Here is an 8,464-nt window from a genome sequence, read left to right as displayed (position 1 = left end):
TGTAGTTGCAATAATAATAAAAATCCCCTTCGGGCGCTGTAAAGGAAGCCACAGTCCATCTAGGGTAGCCAACCTCCAGTCCATCTCCAGACAACCCAGATCAGCCCCCCTGGAGGAAATGACTGCTTTGGAGGACTCCGTGGCATTACACCCTGCTGAGGTCCCTCCCCTCTCCAGGCTCCACCCCCTCCCCCACATCTCCAGGCATTTTCCAATCCGGAGCTGGCAACCCTAAGCCCACCAGTTAAGCTCTTCCTCTCGGGCCCTTCCTCCGTGCCCCCCTCATACAAAGGTGAGGCAAATGGCAACCAGAGGCAGGCCTTTTATCAGTGGTGGAACCTCATCTATGGAATGCCCTGGTCTTTGAGGCTGGCCTGGGGCTTACTGTGCTCAATTTTAGGTGCCAGGGTAAAGCTTGCTTGTTTGTTCAACCAAGGCTTTTAGCCAGGGCTTTTTTTGTACAAAAAGCCCAGCAGGAACTCATTAACATAATAGGCTACACCCAACAGCAGAAACACATTAGCATATTAGGCTACACCCCTGACAGCACAGCTCATTGGCATAGTAGGGCACACCCCCATGTTACCAGAAGTGTGCTCATCCAGCCACACCCACCTTTTGCTTCTAATTCTGTTTACCTTGTTTGTTGTCAAAACCCAGGGCTTTTTTGTAGCAGGAACTCCTTTGCATGTTAGGCCACACACCCCTAATGTAGCCAGTCCTAATGAGTTTCTGCTGTTGGGTGTGGCCTATTATGCTAATGCGTTCCTGCTGTGTGTGGCCAACTTGGGAGCCAGCCGGAACTCCGTTCCTGTGCGTTCCTGCCCAAAAATAGCCCTGCTTTTAGCTAAACGCTTTGACCTGTTTAAAATTACTTCTACCATCAGATGAAAGACGATTGACAACACAATGAAGCCAAAGAAGAATTTTTTTATATTACTAACAGTCTAACATACTAATGAAAACATCACTCAACCTTTTCTTTACCCCTCTATATACCCTTCCCCCTTTCTAATATGAAAAGCAATAAAATTCTCTCCTTTTTAGGAGAGTTTATATACAAAAAAAAAAATACTTCTACCATCAGCTTCCAGCCTGAGGACTATTTTCCAAGGACCGTTTTGGACTGGTAAATGTTTTAAGCCTTTGTTATTCTCTGGATGGGTTTTTAATGGTTTGTTAATTTTAAAGATTCTATGCTTCTTTATTTGACAATTTTACTTTGTGAGATGCCTCAGGCAGGTTTCTGGGAAAGTACCATATACGTTTTCTAAACAAACAAACCAATAAGGAAGATTTTCTCCTCCTTTGTTTTATCATTCACAATGACCACGAGAGGTAGTTTAGATGGAGGGAGTGATAACCCAAGGTGAAGGAGATGTCCAACAGTGGCTACTAGCCATGATGACTAAAGAACCACTGAATATGAGTCCCAGGAGGCAACATCAGGGAAAAGCCTTGGCCTTTAAGCCCTGTTGTTGGCCCTCCAGAGGAACTGGTTGACCACTATGTGAGACAGGACACTGGACTAGATGGACCACTGGTCTGTTCCAGCAAAGCTCCTCTTATGTTCTTAAGGTTACCCACTGATCTTTCATGGATAAGTAGAAGCTTGACTTTAGGTCACCATGATGCTAGGCTGATATTCCACCATTGGCTCTGGACATGCCTGAATCTATATCTGGATGTACCTCCATCTAGACCTCCATCTAGATCTGGAGATGCCTCCATCTAAGGAGGTCGTTTGCCAGGGATGATGGGTAAACTCCTGTCCCTGTCCTCCTAGCCTTTCCAGGTCTCTTCACCCCAGAGGGAGCAATACGGTAGGGCAGAGAGGACCATTGAGACATCACTTCCAGTTGTATCCAGAAGTGATGTTGAGATGCTCTAGGGGTATTTCCATGGGATAAGTGAGACAAAAAGAATGAGATGATGAGGTCCCAAAGAAGTGCTCTGCCAGAGGTTCTGTTGCTCTTGTAGTTGGGGAGGAGGAACCCTTTTAATCACTTAGCCGACAGACACATTCACACACACTGAATAATTCGCTTTCGACCCACTTTCAATCCACTTGGCAACTGTATTTTACTGGGTGAAATGGCAACATCTGCTTGCAAACAGTCACTGAAATGAATTGAAAAGGCATTATTTAGTATGCGCCTGCATAGTGTAGTGGTTAGAGTGTTGCCTAGATCTGGCAAACCCAGGTTCGGATCCCCACTCTTCCATAAATCTCACTGGATGACTTTAGGTCAATCACTTTGTCTCAGTCTAACCTCCCCTGCAAGGTTATTTGTGAGGGTAACATGGAGGTGGGGAGGCCAGCATGAGCGACAAAGATGGAATCAGACCTTCAGTCCCATCAAAGCCAGTATTGTCTACTCCGACTGGAAGCAGCTCTCCAGGGTCTCAGGCGGAGGTCTTTCACATCATCTCCCATCTAGTCCTTTAAACTGGAGATGCCGGGGATTGAACCTGGGAACTTCTGCATGCCAAGCAGATGCTCTGCCACTGAGCCATGCCCCCCCTCCCTAAGCCATCTTGAAGTCCTTGAAGGAAAGGCGAGATAAATATACTAAGTCAAAAGCATTCCGTTGGGATTGTAGTCCATGTTGGTATCAGAGCTAGCATGGAATAGTGGAGGAGGAGGTGGAGGAGATTGGATTTATACCCCGCCCTTCACTACCCGAAGGAGTCTCAGAGTGGCTTACAATCCCTTTCCCTTCCCCTTTCCACAACAGACACCCTGTGAGGTAGGTGGGGCTGAGAGAGCTCTCTCAAGAACTGCTTGTGAGAGAACAGCTCTGAAAGAATTTATGACTGGCTCAAGGTCATGCCAGCAGCTGCAAGTGGATGAGTGGGGAATCAAACCCGGTTCTCCCAGATTATAGTCCGTGCTCCTAAGCACTACACCAAACAGGCTGTCAAGAGTCTTCGACCAGCATCTGGGAGACCTGAGTTTAAATCCTCATGCATGCCATTGATGACCCCTGAGTGACCTTGGGCCAGGCTAGTCATTCTCTTAGCCTATTGTACCTCACAGGGTTGTTGTGAGGATAAAATGGAAGAAGGGAGAACAGTGTGAGCTGCTTTGGTCCCCCACTGGGGAGAAAAGGGGGTGGTACACATGAAGTTCGAGACCCGAGTGCCGCATGGCGGAGTGAGCTCCCGTCTCTGGCCCAAGCTCCCGTCGACCTAGCAGTTCGAAAGCAAGAAATTGCAAGTAGATAAATAGGTACCACTTCGGTGGGAAGATAACAGCATTCCGTGCACCTCGGCGTCTACTCATGCCGGCCACATGACCACAGAAATCCCTTTGGACAGTGCTGGCTCTTCGGCTTGGAAACAGAGATGAGCACCCCATCCCTAGAGTCAGACTCGACTGGCTTAAGCAAAGGGAAACCTTTACCTTTACTTTACACATGAAGTAAATAAATAAATAAATGGTTTTCTCCTGGGATTGTAGAACATGTTGGTATCAGAGCAGAGACGGCAATGGTGCTGGAGAAGATCTGTTTTATTCATATGTATCCTTTACATTTATGTCATAATTTTTCTTCCTTAAAGAAGAATTCGGAGTGGGTAATGACTGATCTCTCGGATGGCTGGTGTGACTGAAAGGGATCGCAGTGTCACCATTATTCATGGAGATGGCTGGTAGAAGTTCTACAATTCCATCTCTGTCCTTAATTAAAGTCAGTGGAGAAAAAACCTCTGAGAAATATAAAATCTGTTAATGTTATTATTATTATTGTGTGGGCTATGATTTCTTGGTTCATTTAAGACTTTATTGCAGGGATTTCTGATGCATTTCCTCAGCTCAGCTGCTGTACATTATCCAGGATGCATTTTATTGCATGCAAATGCCGAACAGACTGCTTACACACAAAAAGTTGTTGCTGCTGTTAACATTTAAATATAATAAAATCAGTATGCAAATGTAGCCATTAGGAATATAACCGTATGGCTCCTTATTGGGTGTTTATTTGTACCGGGTGTGTGGAGGGGAGCACAGATTTTTTTTCACTGACTATTTGATGAACATAAAATTAAAAGGAAAGGCTGAAAGAGTTGGGTATGTTTAGCCTGGGAAAGAGAAGGCTTAGAGGGGACATGATTGCAGTCTTCAAGTATTTGAAGGGCTGTCATGTAGAAGATGGAGCGGATCGATTCTCTCTTGCTCCGGATTGCAAGACTAGATCTAATGGGTGGAAATTACAAGGGAGTCGTTACCAGCTAAATATCAGGAGAAACTTCCTAACTGTAAGAGTGGTTGAGCAGTCTGCCTCGGGAGGGGGTGGATGCTCCTTCGCTGGACGTTTTCAAGCAGAGGCTGGACGACCATCTTTCGGGTATGTTGTAGGTATGTAGGGCTATCTTTCAGCTGTACTCCTGCAGAGTGCAGGGGGTTGGACTAGATGACCTGCAAGGTGCCTTCCAACTCTAACATTCTATGATTCTAAAATTCTGTAGTACTTCTGGATGCACCTTTACCAGTGTTGGTCATACAACATTGTTTGATCTGTCTCGTTGAGTCAAGGTGCCAGTTACAAAAATTAAAATCAATCTCCTTCTAAAGATTTCAAAACAAAATGCATATAAAAAGTTGGATCCTCACTAAAACAGTACCTCCTTTCTCACAGAGTCAATGGAGTATGGAAGAACTGAAGCAGTTAGTCCAGGGCCCTTTAGTTAGTTCTGGGCTCTTTTGAAATTTTGAGACAAAGACTATTGGACATTGCCACAAAATGGCTGCCATGGAAGATGGGGCCAATCACAAAATGGATGCCATGGTTGGGGGGGGGCAATTAAGAATGTTGAGAGGTTCCTTCCAACAAGGACCCTCCTCTAGTGAAGAAAACCATTTGCTTTGGATTTGGAGGGGTGACTCTAGGGCATTGTACCCCACTGAGTTCCCTGTCCTCCCCAGGCTCCATCTCCAAATCTCCAGGAGTTTTCCAACCTGGATCTGGCAACCCTACTTTCCTCCCCTTCTGGTGGCCAGGGGGGTCCCATTATTAATTGTCAGAGAGATGCATTGTACTAACAAGGTAATGAAAGAGAACTAAGAAGTAATTGCTTAATAAACCTGTTGTCAAAGCATTTTAATTTGAAAGCAGTGAAAGCAACCGTGTTTTATATCGGGATACTTTTGAGTTTAGAAGAAGGGAACTATAGGTTTGTGGCACCTTAAGAGAGTTCAGATTCTTATATATCAGTCATGAATTCACTGCTGGAATGAGAAACTTCGTCAAATGCTAACCGAGGAAGGATTCGAGAAAAGCAAGGCAGAACATGGCCTATACTCAAGATATAGCATGGGGAATGTCTTCGGTTCTGACGAGATGCAAATGCTCGGATTTCACCCAAATGTTGGAAAGATTGCGGTGGGTTAGAACACTGTTGGTGGCAGTATAAATTTGTTGACCAATCCTAGGATGCTGTCATTTCTCAAATCAAGCTCATTACCAGATCCCCAAAACACCAGAACACATTTTAATCAGTTTACGGGATAATTCAAAAAGCCCTGAAATTAGACAAGATCTCATCACAATTCTTTTAACCGCAGCAAAATGGCCAATTGCATCCAAATGGAAAAATACCAGTCTTCCATGATATTGAGGAGTGGTATGTGAAAATATGGGAAATATTCCATATGGATAAAATTGCAGATTCAACCTCCCACTTAGTTTAATGGATAAATGGATCCCATTCCTAGAATTCATGGCAGAGGATATGGTCTTTAAGTGTTACTTTCTTAATCAACAATACTGTGGTATTATAGCGCTCCTTTAGCAGAGTTATATATTATAGTATCTTGACTTATAACATGGTAAATGATGGATAACTCACCTTTTGTTATATATTGTAAGACTTTCATACCTCCCCTAACTGTTCATATTATTTGATATTTCTTAGAAATTTTGGTGTTACTTGTCTATAACTTGCTATGATTGCATTCTTTGAAAAGTATTGTTTATATATATTCTAAAAATTCAATTAAAAGGGTTTTTTTTAAAAAAAAGAAGGTATCGAGACATCCAACAGTGACAAAGGTTTCTCAGCCTCAGAAGCTCACTAATAAGAGATAATGAGACGGAATTACTGTTTAGGGAGAATTGTTTGCTGTAGTGGTTAAGTTTGCGGACTCTACTCTGGGAGAACTGGGTTTGATTCCCCACTCCTCCACTTGCAGCTGCTGGATGACCTTGGGCAAGCCATAGTTCTGACAAGAGCTGTCCTTGAAAGGACAGTTCTGGAAAGAGCGCTCTCAGCCCCACCTATCTCACAGGGTGTCTGTTGTGGGGAGAGGAAGGGAAAGGCATCTGTAAGCCACTCAGAGACTTCTTCTTCTTCTTCTTCTTCTTCTTCGAAACAGAACACCTATATAGATTTCAAGTACAAGTAACCAAGTTAAGAAGATGAGAACTAAACGTTATGCAAAGAGGGGCGTGAAACACAATTACACATTCTTCAGAACACTGTCTGGATCTACTCTGGCATTTACTAAACAACTGACTCAATGAGGATAATTGTTTTCGGCATCAATGACAAAAGAACTAGCTGCCTTATACGGAGTCAGATCGCTGGACCACCTTGAAGCTATTACTATTTACTGCTACAGGCAATACTTTTTTGGAGTTTCAGGCACAGGACGACCTCAGCTTCACTACCTACAACCTGATAACCGGCCGTATCAGAGACTGTGCCTAGATCCTTCTCCATGCAAGCCACATCCTCTGTGCCCAAGCAATGATCCCTGCACCACTACGATTGAAAACGTTCACCACCTGGCTTCAGCTCTTCAGTCAGGGAGGCAACCTGCTGGCTCTGCCTACCACCACTCAGCTGGGCGGTAGAGGGCGACTGCAGGGAGAAATGGGGGGGGGATTGATCAGCATCATCAGGGATGTCATGATGTCACTTCTGGTTTAACCTGGAAGCAAAATCACCGCCTTGGCCCCAAACTGTATGGTTAAACTACAGAGTTTTGGTCAGATGCTAAAGTGTTGCCAGTGATGTGATACCATCTCTTCTTGCTCTCCTCCCTTTTGATAAATCTCCTGCCATTTGCCAGCTTTGGCCTGGCAACTCTCTCTTCAGTAGATGGAGCTGGGGAATGAGAAGAAGAAGAGGAGGAGGAGGAGATTGGATTTATACCCCGCCCTTTGCTACCGAAAGGTGTCTCAGAGCGGCTTACAAACTCCTTTCCCTTCCCTTCCCCACAACAGACACCCTGTGAGGTAGGTGGGGCTGAGAGTGCTCTGACAGAAATGGCTCTTTTTCAAGAACAGCTCTGAAAGAACTACGGCTTGCCCAAGTGGAGGAGTGGGGAATCAAACCCAGTTCTCCCAGATTAGAGTCTGCGCACTTAACTACTACACCAAACTGGTAGTGATAATGCCATCTGTGGCAGGGATCAATGAGGATGGGCGTTCACATTAGTCTGTGTGTAGCAGTAGAAAACAGCAAGAGTCCAGTCGCACGGTAAAGACTAACAACATACATGGCAGGGAACGAAAGCTCCTACCCAACCACAAACTGTGTTAGTCTTTAAGGTGCTGCTGGACTCTTGCTCTTGTCTACTGTAGTCGGGACGGAGTCCAAATAAATCCTGCAACATCTCCTGAAGATTTCAGGCCCCAAAGAGGCCAGGCTGGCTGCTACCAGGGCCAAGGCTTTTTCGGTGGTGGCTCCTTCCTCGTTGAACGAGCTCCCAGAGGAGATCCGGGCCCTGTGGGACCTGGCGCAGTTCCGCAGGGCCTGTAAGATGGAGCTCTTCCGCCAGGACTTTGGTTAGGAGCTGCCACTATCGTTGAGATGGTTAGACAGTGTCATAGATGCAACAAACATGAAATTGAGCAAACTTCAGAGGACGGCGGAAGATAGGAGGGCCTGGTGTGATCTGGTCCATGGGGTCGCGAAGAGTCGGACTCGACTGTGCGACTGAACAACAACAACAACAATTTTGTTATAATGGTTTTTATTGTTTTAACTGTTTTATGTGTTGGCGTATGCCTGTTTGTGAGCCGCCCTGAGCCTGCATTGCGGGGAGGGAGGGCTATAAGTTGAGATAATAAATAATAAAATATAATAAATATTGGTGTACCAGCAACAAAAATGGCCGGGGGGGAGGGATGAGACTGTGCTTGAACAGAGACATTAGGAGTAAGCTGAGGCGCACCGATGCTTCCTGTGTCTCAATATTTCATGTTGGTTCCTGTGCAAGATGCATTGTTGCATTGTTTGACACAGGTGTTGTGAACTGCCTACTGCTAGGGTTGCCAGGTCCTCTCTGGCCACCAGCAGGGGATGGGGGGGGTTAGCGGGGACAGATCCAGGTTGGGAAACTTCTGGAGATTTGGGGATGGAGCCTGGGGAGGACAGGATCTATGCCACAGCGTCCACCCTCCAAAGCATCCATTTTCTCCAGGGGAGCTGCTCTCCATAGTCTGGACTTGAGCTT

This window comes from Gekko japonicus, unplaced genomic scaffold, assembly GCF_001447785.1.
Source record: "Gekko japonicus isolate JY-2015 unplaced genomic scaffold, Gekko_japonicus_V1.1 scaffold2320, whole genome shotgun sequence".
Classification (NCBI taxonomy): Eukaryota; Metazoa; Chordata; class Lepidosauria; order Squamata; family Gekkonidae; genus Gekko; species Gekko japonicus.
The sequence above is the reverse complement of the archived record's forward strand: the minus strand, read 5'-3'. Positions refer to the sequence as shown.